This window comes from Larus michahellis, chromosome 2 (genome assembly GCF_964199755.1).
Source record: "Larus michahellis chromosome 2, bLarMic1.1, whole genome shotgun sequence".
Lineage (NCBI taxonomy): Eukaryota > Metazoa > Chordata > Aves > Charadriiformes > Laridae > Larus > Larus michahellis.
The window spans coordinates 165,403,356-165,415,601 of NC_133897.1; the positions used below are offsets into that span (position 1 = coordinate 165,403,356).

General features: G+C 40.8%; 1 protein-coding gene across 6 annotated transcripts in view; it reads right to left on the reverse strand.

Moving 5' to 3' along the window:
* The window catches only part of SLC45A4 (solute carrier family 45 member 4), an 89,466-nt gene that overhangs the window by 41,034 nt on the left and 36,186 nt on the right, over positions 1 to 12,246 (reverse strand). The window lies entirely within an intron of this gene.

Genomic DNA, 12,246 nt, shown 5'->3' on the forward strand with positions numbered 1-12,246 from the left:
ATTCCAACCAGGTAAGACAAGCTTCTCCTGTATTTCCCTGTCCTTTATGCCACAAAGTCTAAGCAGATGTACATACCGTACCATGTCAATCAAAATGTGTTTAGGCACTTAGGAGAAAAAAGAAAGCATTTTATAAAAAGTCAGATTGCGTCATGTTTGCACCACAAGGGTGCACGGTAACTTCTATGCACACAGTGTGACCGAACTCGGATCCCAGTACAAAACCCCTCGGGGGTATGGTTCCATGATTTGCTGGCTTTGGCAGCAAAGCTGGCCTAAGAAGTCCCCACGCTGCAGTTCACTGCCCCTTCAGTTGTGGCAACAAAAACTCTTTGTGGGCTAGAGCATAAACCAGATCATTAAGCGGTGAACCTAAAAATGAGCCTTAAGAAAAAGATGACATGTTTGGGGTTTAAAGCACATCACAACAGCGACTCTGTTTCAGTGTGACCCGACACACTGTTCTACTAAAAGTGCAGCACGGGAACATCATCTTGAGCGCTCCCTCCTGCTGATACCCTCCTTCGAGCTGTACCCCCAGTGGGTTTATTGCATGATTTTGTTCTTCTAGTCAAAAGCAACTTTTTTTGCTCTGGGCTTTTTCTCTTCCCAGGCTCCCCAAGATTCCTGGAGTTCTCAGATCTGATCACCTCAGTAACAACTTAATACTAGAATTTGCTTTAGAGGTAGTCAAACCTTTAAATCACATGAGAGAAGTTAAAATAACTTACTGCATACGAGTGCTATAAGGAGAGTTTGAAGTTCCCAGTTTTAAACTACAAGCATTAAATAGCTCAGAACAAAAAGGACTCAAGACAACATTTCTCCACCCACTCAATTAACAGGAGGAGTTGAGATGCAGTGCCTAACGTTACTGAATTATGGTACAGACAGGTACTTATTATTCAAGTTCTTCAGAAGCACCTTGTTTCTGTAACGCTTTTTCTTTCCACTAATTGGGGTTTGGATTCCTTTCCCTCCTTCCCGTAGTTAACACAGTGTTGGAACTTGCATCAGAAGGGAAATGGATGATTCTCTTCCCTTACTTACTTGTCCGAGGTTTCAGCTCAATCCTTGAAGGGCTATTAGTTTATCATAAATATGAAGTTAAGTACCGTGTGTTTTAAAAAGACACACATTCACGTTTCATAACACAAGTTCTGGGTGAGTAAAACCTACAAAATACGGGTTCCAGAGTAGGAGCAATTATTTTAATTACAGACTAGTAACAAAATGTTTAATTGCTGGCAGACTCGGGCAAAACTGCATTCAGTAGAATCTAAAAGTTTACATATCAGGTCTTACTATTCAAAATCATTCTGAACACGTGTTGTATTACAGACTAAGGGTCACGGCTAACCCCCCTGTACAAGATGGCTTTAAAGTCTCTAGTGTTTTCTTATGCTGAATTTCCCCTCCTGTCACTGTCTCTGAAGGATTTAACTCAATTTCCCTAAACACCTCGCTCGATACACAGTTACGGGGTAGGAGAATGAGGCACGGAGAGGAAGGCAGTTCATCACACCAGAATGTTTTATGCTGCACAGGGGCAGCCTGCATGCGCAAGCAGGGTGACACCAGCCAGGGAGCATTTGTCACTGGAAAGGATAAAGAGGCAGGACAAAAGAGGGTATCTGAGATTTAGCCCATTTGAGCGAGACTCTTAAGGGATGACTAAAAAAGTTATTCTTGAAGTGGGAGATGATGGGGAGTGATCAGATAATTTAAGAGACAGGAATAATGGATGATAGATGGAGGTAGACTTTGAAGTTGTAATTGACACAGATAAGAACAGTATATTTTAACCATGCCAGAAAAAGCAGTTACAGTATTCAAGTGCAATAGCAAGAGGCACAATGGACAGGTTTTATCTAAAGGAACAGAGAATTACTGTTCCATTATGCCAATTTTGTGGTAAGCATAACGCTAGTCTTCCTGCTGCACTTTCATCTGACTCCAAATGCATGTCTAATACAAGAGCCAGAGAACAACAAGTGCCTCTCAGAAAGGTCTTCCAGTTCTTTCGTAATTCCTGCTAGGTTGTGTTCCTACCCATTTTAGTCCGGTCCAGATTCTGCTGCTACTTTTTCCAAGTTCATTTTGAATTTGGCAAGTTTGAATAGTGGCTTTCTTCCTTATCGAAAAGGGAGACAAATTCATTTACCTGCTGGAAGTAAATATTACAGAAGCTTTTATGCAGCAAAGAACTCCAAAGTAAATGGTGTCTAAAGAGGAGGTGGGTTAAAATATCAAAGTGGGCATGCTCCCATGTCTGCATCTCTAAAACCGAACCTTAATTGCCAATAATTTCTTAAAATTGTAGTACTGAATATCCACGGTGATTTCCAATACAGTCCTTTTACTCATGCAGTTCAAAAGCTTTACTGCGTGGAGTCCACCTAAGAAACAGGCCAGCATTATTATTGTAATTTTTTAACAAGTGATGAATTAAGCTTACATTTTACTTGTCATTCAAGCAGACTAGGTATTAAGAGGGACTCTTTATCAAGGAGTGTAATGACAGGACGAGGGGTAATGGTTTCAAACTGGAAGAGGGTAAATTCAGATTGGATATTAGGAGGAAATTCTTTACTCTGATGGTGGAACTGGAACAGGTTGCCCAGGGATGTTGTAGATGCCCCATCCCTGGAGGTGTTCAAGGCCAGGCTGGATGGGGCTTGGAGCAACCTGTTCTGGTGGGAGGTGTCCCTGCCCATGGCAGGGGGTTGGAACTAGATGATCTTTAAGGTCCCTTCCAACCTGAACCAGTCTGTGATTCTATGATTCTAAGAGAGCAGGCATCCCTTCCTCAAACAGATGTCGAGAGGCACAGTGGCAAAAGATTTCAGAAAGATATCTGTACCTTTCCATGTAGCAGCTAAACAAAATAGTTTTAAAAAGTAAACTGGCACACAAGACAGCATTTATCTCAGGAAGGTGCCTCCATTCTGCCGTGCACCGTCACTATACCATCCATAAAGTTTTAAAAGGTATTTTCATGACTAACAAAGAATGAGGAAGTAGAATGAAGAATTTCAGTCACGGAAAAAGGGTTCATGTTGGGTACAGAGAGAAGTTTAGATACAAAAATATTCCTGATCTTGCAAAGTGTATGTGGGAGGAGGGGAGTGATTACACTTGCTCTTCTTCAGCCTAATTGCACACATTTTACTTCGACCTTTGGCCACATCGTGACAAGGACAAAACCTATAAAGTGGCAGTAATATAGCCACTTTAGGCAGTAATATATTCTGACAAGTAACCTGTAAGCAAAATTTTATAAAAGCTGCTCAAATTGCTAGTAATTTTATATGTTATACTTTTACTATCCATCTTCTATCTAGGCATAAGTCTTAACATGACTATGTAGAGCACAAAACACGTTCCAGGCTCGACAAGGCTATATCACAATGATCCTATACCTCAAACGGGTAGCGTTCACAGACGAAAGCACATGAATCATCGAAGAACCAGAGGAAAATTACTTTCTCTAGGGTTTTCCAAAGAAGAGGAAGAGTTAGATAGGTCATATTTGTGGCCCACAAAATTCAGTGGTTTTCTTTTCCCTAGTGAGCACTGAGATGCTAGAGGTGCACAAAAAGCTCACACTAGACAATTATGCAAGAGAATGCCTTGGGCAAATGACTTTTATCACACTTCTCAAGAGTGTTTTGTAAGTTTACGACTTAGAGGTTGGCAAGCAGTGTTTTTGCATTTGTGATACCATCATCTGGAGGTCAGAAGATTGGTAGTACACCCATTAACCCCAAAATAAACGGGATCAACAGTGATCCTGCCCAAATCTTTTAAGACTGAGCTATTTTTAATGCGTGTTTCCACATATCCCTTGCTAACAAGGAATAGGAATGTACTGTTTGACAAGCAACTAGATTTCCTGAACCAGTGCCAAAGCATATGACTTTAATTAAGCTCTGGACTATTCAGCAAATTTCAGGTAATCACACACATACTTTATTAAGCAGTAATAAAGCCTGGCAAGTAGATAGTTAAACGGACCCAACTGGATACCATGAGAAAATCTCATCTCTTGAGGAGGGCTTTCTTCCTCTGAAACCATTAAGCAATCCTTAAGACATTTATTGGTGTAAGAAACAATCCATTTCAACAGGGTAGGTGTGCACTAGTTACAAAATCCTAAGTCCCCAAGGGAAAAATAAGCATGGCCTAAGAAAAACTGTAATGAACAAACTGAAAAGGATGCAAACAGTTCTGTCCAAACACTATTGAATATCTAAGGGAACAAGGGGGCGATTGAGCAGAGGCAAACTACCCCCCTTCTCTCATCCTGCTCTAATTTGAAGTTTATTGCATTAACTTACAGTCACTTAATCGAGCAATCTCTTGTCTTCAAGATCTGCCTCTTCCAATATCATTACTTTTTTTTTGTTTTACATGCAAGGACACAGATTGATCGAAGTCTCCCCAAATCATAGCCAAGAGCTGCATTCAGTTTTTCTCTACAGGAATTGTTTTCTAGCAATGGAGGAAATACTGTAGCTCAAACAAAGATTCCACAGTTTAAAAGAACTCTTCATCCTTCCTTTCAGCGTCAAGAAGGTAGAGACACCTTGAGCCATCATGGCACGTGAACGTCTTCTCATTGTTTACCACTAACTTCATACGGGAAAATAGCTAAGAATCAATTCTTACAGAATTTAATTAGGCTTTAATGAGTCTGATCACAGTTATTTTAAGAGTCCAGAAGCTGCCAGTCTAACAGGACATGACTTTGTTCCTCCCAAAGTCTTAGACCTCACCCTCCTTCAGTTCTTCAATGAGTACACCTCAGACATACACACTAGTAACGACATTATTTCACCTGTGAATCATGTTAGGCTGGCAAGCCTATAATGGCCCAGTCATTCCATTTATTTGTCAAATACTTAACTTTTCTGCCAAGTTGGTTTATATTAAGGTTTTCAAGAGATCACCAGATTACTTGAAAAGTTACCTAGATTGATTTAAATACAGCTTTAATATTAGCATTGGATAGAAAGGTATTCTGAGCTTGCCTGTCTTTTCCTTAGACTAAATAAGTGTTTGGCTGGACACTTGTACCTCTATGTTGCTGACAAACATTGTTTATTATTCCTTCTATGATTAAATGCAAAATGGACACTGGGTTCTGTTTCAGCATCTGACCGACCGGCTTGCAAAACGATATGTCGTTGGGACTCAGGCCTTTTCAAGAGTAAGATGGCATTTGTCCAAGCATAATTACTAATGTTTTGAGTTCAAATCCTCTGGTGCTTCACCATGCCAATAGAGCAACGTTGCTGTGAGCAGCTCTTAAAGGCAAGGCTGTCCTTCATCCCTCTGCCAGCGTGGCTACAGCACCTCACCAAAACATCAATTCTCAAAATATGTTAAAAATGATTCCCTAAGATGGTGATCCAATCGATTTTGTACAGATGACTCCCCGAGGATTAATTTTGTTCGACAGATCTGCCATAGGGGCGGTACCTTCCACTACAGAGGTAGCAACAGATGAAACCAGCTAAAACTCCCTGCAGTACAAAGCTGATCGCAGCTTCAAATTATAAGAGCAAATTATACTTTTGCTAGGACAGCCTGTTTTGCGAGCAAGGCCAGTTTTGTTTTACAGTCAGCTGCTTGCATCGGAATATCGCGTAAAATATGTTACTACCTTATTGTACTGCTTACACTATAGCTTTCTCAATCACTTTAAGCTGGCATAAACAAGTACTTCCTCTAAACGCAGCAGTCTGTTCTTCCTTTTCTTTGCCTTGGGTTCCTTACTCCCACCCCTTCCTGCACAGCCACATAAGCGTCTATGTCACGAGCCAGACAGTGTAACTGATCTAGGTGGAAAACTAAACTGACAAAAAACCACAAAAAAAATCCTTTATAAAGTCAGGTTGGTTTTAGCTGCTTGCGTGGCTGCGTGGATCCGTAACCAACAGAATGGGGCAGCTCTTAGGGGTAGCAATACACAAAGCCAACGTGAAGTTGCAGCTCATATGAAAGAAGTTGTTGGTGGATCCCTGTGGCTACAAGGTGAAAAAGCAGCCTCACCTGCCCAGCTCAAGACACCTCCTCGTCAGAAGGTAGAAGGAGGATCTTCAGTCATGCTGTGAGAGCTATCATGTATTCTGCCTCCCAGGACTTGCCAGATGCAAGGCAGAATACCACTCGCTTAGCCAACAGGCAGCTATTTTCTCCCCGGTTGTTTTGCGGCTCTGTTAGTAATTATTAGCAGCTGTTTATAGTAACAGAACTGGCCAGAGGGGAAGTTTCTTTGGCCCATGTCAAGACTCAAATGTTCAGTCACTGCAGTAGGAAGAAAAGCATCTAGAAAACATACCTGGAGGTTCTGGCCCAGCTGGACAAATGCATGCAACTACTTTACTTGAAGTTCAGCAAAGGGGCTGTATCCTTCCATGATCTGATCAAGTTGTTCCTTCATAAAAGTTTAGACTCAAAAAAATCCTGTGACTTTCTAGAAGCACCATCTTATAAGCAAGTCATGAGGCCTTTGGTTCAAAAAGGCAGCAATTATAGGCAGGTGGTTGTTTAAATTCCCATTAAGACTTTTCACAGAGTTAAATGCAAACACAGATTTTTAGCTACTGCTTTCTAAAAACAGAACTGTATTAACCCTACCAGAGGGGGAAGACGACACTTGTTCAGTAATACTTTATTTTAAAAAAATGCAATTATGCCACATATTACTTAACAACAATCCCATATGTGAGCAATGTTACTCCAGATCCTGAAAGTTAACCTCTAATTTTAAAATGGTCTTACGTTAAACTGGACTAACCTGTTTTGAATCACTAAAAGCCTGCCAAAGGAAAAACGTTAAGGCTAACTGGGTGCAATAAAGAACCACATTTGACATGTCCTAACATTTAATTCATCATTCAGGTAATCAAAGGCATTGAAACACAACAGCATAAACCACCTTGTTCTACAAGGATGCAACGCCTAAGCAACCCTACAACTGACACCGAATGAAGGCTTAGATGAGATTTTTAACAGGTTCATTTTGAAACCTGAGATTTAAAAACATTTAAAAAAAAAAAGAAAAAGAAAAAGCCACTGGAACAAGCGCAGCGCTTTTGCATCATGACCTACTTTTGAGGCTACCACACAATTTAGGCCACTGAAGCAAGGTCTGGGAGGGGGGAAATCATTCTGCAGCACGTTGTGAATGAAGACGATGTGGAGCAATCCACCTCACGTGGAGAAGCGGCATTTTTTGCCACTTCTTGCAAGGCAAACTTTTGCCTGCCCTCAGGACTCTTCACACACTGTAATCCAGTTGATGTCTTTTACAACATCTGCCTTGCTGTTGTTTAAGCTAAGACATAACTTTTCAAAAATATACTCATCTAAGAGAAGAAAGTGATTCTGGCAGCTCTCTGAACTACTAAGGCTGAACATCTGAGATGCTCGACTCCCCCAACAATTCCATAAAAATATGCAAACAATCATCTCCCACAAAATGTAAGAGCAAGGGTGTGCGCTGCTTCATTTTGAAAGGGTTAATGAGGAGTTGTTGCACCCTTTCCTTGGTATGTATACAAAATTCCAGAAATTATTAAAACCTGACATAAACAGGCTTCCAACTCCAGCCTTGCTAGCATTAAATCTTCCATTGGGTGTCCTGCCTACTTCTTTCTGTAACGCGTGGCCTTGACTAGAAGCCCCCTTGCTTTCTTCGGACCCTCTTTCCACCCCCTTCCAGCTTACTCGGAAAATGACCAAGGTAAGATTTTGGCTCACGCTTGAAGACGTGGCGATGCAGTGACAGATGTCAATCTGTGCACGACAAACTCCCCTGGTGGGCTTTTTCCTGCCCCGACATGCAAGGAGGAATAGAAAGCTTAAGACGAAAGGTGGAGAGGATGAAGGTCCTCATGACATCAGGGAGAACACCTTTGTAAGACAGCACTCTTTCCTCATTCTTTATATTTGGGGGGGGGCAATGTAATTTCCCCAGCCTGATTATATTACTGGGAAAAAGACGTAGGAAACCATGGGTCGTTATGAAATTACAGAAACAATTCTGGGAAGCCATCTTTTTAAAAGGGATTCATAATTTAACGCGAGACAGACTTTATTCAGTGGATTGGATATTATACTGCTCCCTAAAGGCACAGGCTGTTACTAATATTAGATCAGATTACATTGTTAAATCACTGCTGCTCCTGTTTTTAGTAGGAAATACTTAATTTACTTAAACTGGAGAGGTAGCATTATCTGATTAAACTTATTTTTTGTTTTACTGATAGGTAAAAAACATCATATATGTTCCTGTTACCCTCATGGTTATTAATACAGATACATTAAACAAGTAAACAGCTAGGGTGGTATGGGTATAAATAGCCATAGAGAAGCCTTCCCAGCTAGCAGAAAACATTACAGCCGGGACCGGCGATGCTGGTAAGACAGGCACTAAGAAGCAGTTCCTCGCTACAGCACAGACATGCCTTATTCATGACAGCTGGATGTCCAAGTAGCAGGTTCTACTCCCAAAATTAAACAAACGTTAAGGGCAAGACAGCTAAAAGCTAAGCACTTTCAAAAACAAAAAATTACATCCTAGTCACCACATAAGCACAAAGAACTCAAAACCTCATGGGGATAGAGATCACTCAGGCCAGTGTGCAAATATGCTGTTATGGTCTGACACTGCTGCAAATAACGACTTGTCACTAAGAAAATGCACTAATTTGGGCAGATAAGCACAGTCAAACTTCAGTCTGGCACAAGCTAAGTCTGGCCCAGCTTAGGCATGCCCTACTAAAAGATCCTCAAGTTTTTAAACCATGTTGAACATGAGAGTTATCTCCCATCAGAATTAAATTGATTCATTCCCTCTGTCTCAGTGAAGTAGGACAACAGAGGAAAACAAAATTAAGGCTATCATCAGGGAACATCTTAATACATTACCAAGTGGATTAACTGGAACAATCTTACCTTCCTGCAGAAGGAAGGACAATGTTTAACCCAGTGGTGGTGCAAGAATAATCCTATCGGTGCATCGTTGCCACTAGCATTTTTTTTGCAAGTTCTTTTACCAAGGCTGTCCTCCCAGTTGCAGTGTGGGAAGTGAAGTATACCAGTGCAACCTTTTGCAAATTACTCTTCAGAATGAGCAATGCTTTCTCCAATAGGTTGAGACTCGTGTGTGTCTTGCATGAATATTCATCCATAAAAAATAGTCAAGCCAGGACCGATTACTTAGTCTGTATATGCAAAGTTAGATATTCCTTGCAGATGTTACTGTACCTACGAAGAGCGCAATACTTTACTGAAGTAATTATATTTGAACTAATTATATTCACTGCTCTGAAAATTTGCAGGCTGGTTTCTTCAGGCTGTAAATGCTTAAGAAACCCAAATACTGCCAGAATATGTATTAGACAATTACAGAAGCTATTCAATAGATCAAGACAAAAAAGAGCACAGCATAGATCTTCATAAGCTGCCTTCCTCTAGCATATCATTAACGTCTGCAAAGTCTAATTCATTGGAATTATCTCCAATTACCAGTCCCTAAATGCATTACCATCGTTCTATCTCAGAAAACTCTGTTAAAGTAAGCTTTTGAAAGCATCCACAGAATTTTGTTCACCCTCCAACAAAGATGAAGAAGTTAGGTTTTGGCCGGATTTTACTAACTCTGAGGAAATAATTACTCCCTCAGAGAAAAAGCAAAACAAGGCAGAAGAGGGTTTCTCACATTTCAGATTCTCCGAAGGGTTTGTAAACAACTATATATAACTGATTATATCATCTTGCACAAAATATTCTCATTTTGCCTTCTCTGAGTGGACTCGCAGATCAACTGGCCCATCATCACTGTGATAGCCTGGCAATAAGCAGCCGTTTCCAGCCTAACCTGCAGTTTGAGCCTGCACTGATTCAGCACGATTGCGGAAAACTGTCTCTTGTCGGCGTAAAGGAGAGAGATCCCTTCTCTTCTGCCTCTTCCCCACCCCAGCTTCGCGTAGCTTCCCTCCATCTGGGCCAAGAAAAATATTTTAACATCCCCCGATAAGGCGTTAAATGGAGCTGACTACTATTGTATTGAGGAAAAAAAAAGAAGAAGAATAAAAGCATTTAGAGATAAATTTGTATTTCTTACTTACTTCCTCCCTGGCATCCAAGGAGGCCTGCCTGTTTCTCTAATGCAACTGTGCTGCAAAGGGTGCGGTAAAATAGCTGCTTTTCAGCCCCTTGACCTCAAGCCTTCCCTGCGTTAGGTGGTGCTAATGGAGGAAACAGCTATAGGTTAAAATAGCAGCTTTATGGTGCAGCACCTTTGGTAAACATTTTCAGTCCCGCCCTTGTGAAGCCCAAGCGATTACAAACAGGCGTTGAGTAAGCACACTTCATAAAAAGTACAGCTAGAGCACTTGACCAGATCCCTGCTGTCCCAAATATCAGCATGACCGACATGTTTATGTTCATTGCCATGAAGTATAGCTACTTGATTTAGTTTCTGAATTATTTAAATAAACATTTGAAGAGGCCTAACAGTGATGCATAGCCCATACATTAAGTAAGGTGCAAGATAAAAAACCAAAATGAAGAATCCCCTTGTAACACAAATCACTAATAAAGTTTATAAATTTCAAGAATACCAGAGGAATACTGTTCAGCAAACAATACGGATGAATCAGTGCTTAGAAGGATTGCATCACCACACTGATTTCAGACCTTATCTACAACGTTTACGAAAACTATACAGTAAGAACCTCCACAAAAAGCACTTTAAGCAAAGTAGGCGAAACCTAACGTTTAAGAGTTACACCTTCTAGGAGAAAGAAATACAGGTAATGAACAGACAGCACTTTGGCAAATACAATGTATTTACAAACAATCCGTTTTAGAAATTTTTAGTGCAAGTAATATGATTGAGGCAGCTGGTTTAAGAGCAGCCCTGTAGAAAGCCGGTGGCCACATTTAAGAGCAGCTTGATCAGGGCATATTTTGATTTTGGACTATGAACGAATGCTATTTTAGTAATGCATTTTGCCAAGCTGTAACCCTGTTAGAACTGGCAGGGTAAGATATTTACTGACACACACACTAAAATAATAAGAGGCGGTTGGACTCGATACATAAAGACCTGCTAGCAGGGAAATATTTAGAGGACACAGACCTCTTCCATTTGTGACTTTGTAGAACTATGAAACAGCTTGGCAAAGTCTTGTCAGATTTTGGCGTTTTTACCTAATTTGGGAATGACTGTCAGCCACTCTCCTCTTACATGATGCACAAGCTCCAGCATCCATGCCATTTTAACAGCATACATCTGGATTGCTATGGGATAAGACCCATAGCAGTTCTGTACCAAAGCTGAAGTGGTTTAATAGTCTGCTGTTGTATCTGCAATCACTACAGCAGTTCTTACAGCTGTCTGGTGAAAAATCAAAGACATCTCACAGCCTAGCTTTAGTCCTGCCACATTCAGTCAATTTGAACATGCTCTGTCAGTCCCTCAGCTTTTTCCTGTATGTTTGCTGCAAAATATACCACTGCCATCCTTCCAGGGAAGTTTTACATACGACCTAAGGAATCCTTTAGGCACAAAGCTGCACTAGGGTATGGGGACAGATCTCATCCACGCAACTGTAAGCATTATCGTATGATCGTATCGTATGGATCTTGTGCCCCTCTAAATCCCCACAGAGACATTTTCCAGGGGCGGGGTGGTTCAGAGGAATCACCACAAGGATTTCGTCAGCTGTACTATAACTATTTGTTATAAGCCAACCAGGGCTACCACTGTAGGCCACACAGGCAGTAGGGACACTAATCTATATTTAATGAGCTTGATGTTAGTTGGCCTTATGAACTATTATTTCCCCCCTCCCAAAGACCAGCAAATGCTTTTTGAAGAGCGTCTAGTATCTCTCAAGCATTTTCTGTTGCAGGTTATTGTCAGATATGCAGCCTTAAATTACCTAAAACACCCTCAGTGAATCAATGCTAAAGGACCTTTTCTTGAATGTTCATAAGGAAAAAATATTGTAGCAATAGTTTCTACTGGACTAGACTGGCATCTTCCAATATGAGGAGAGTTTATTTGCTTAAAAAGGGTATTTAAAGTGAACATTTATTTAGCTGAATGATTCAAAGTGATTGCACTTAAGTCATTTCTAGGTGCAGGGCTGCTGGCATAGAGAACATGGTAGTGGAAGTTCAGCCTATGCAAGCATGATTGATTGTTTAGAAAACAAAGCTAAT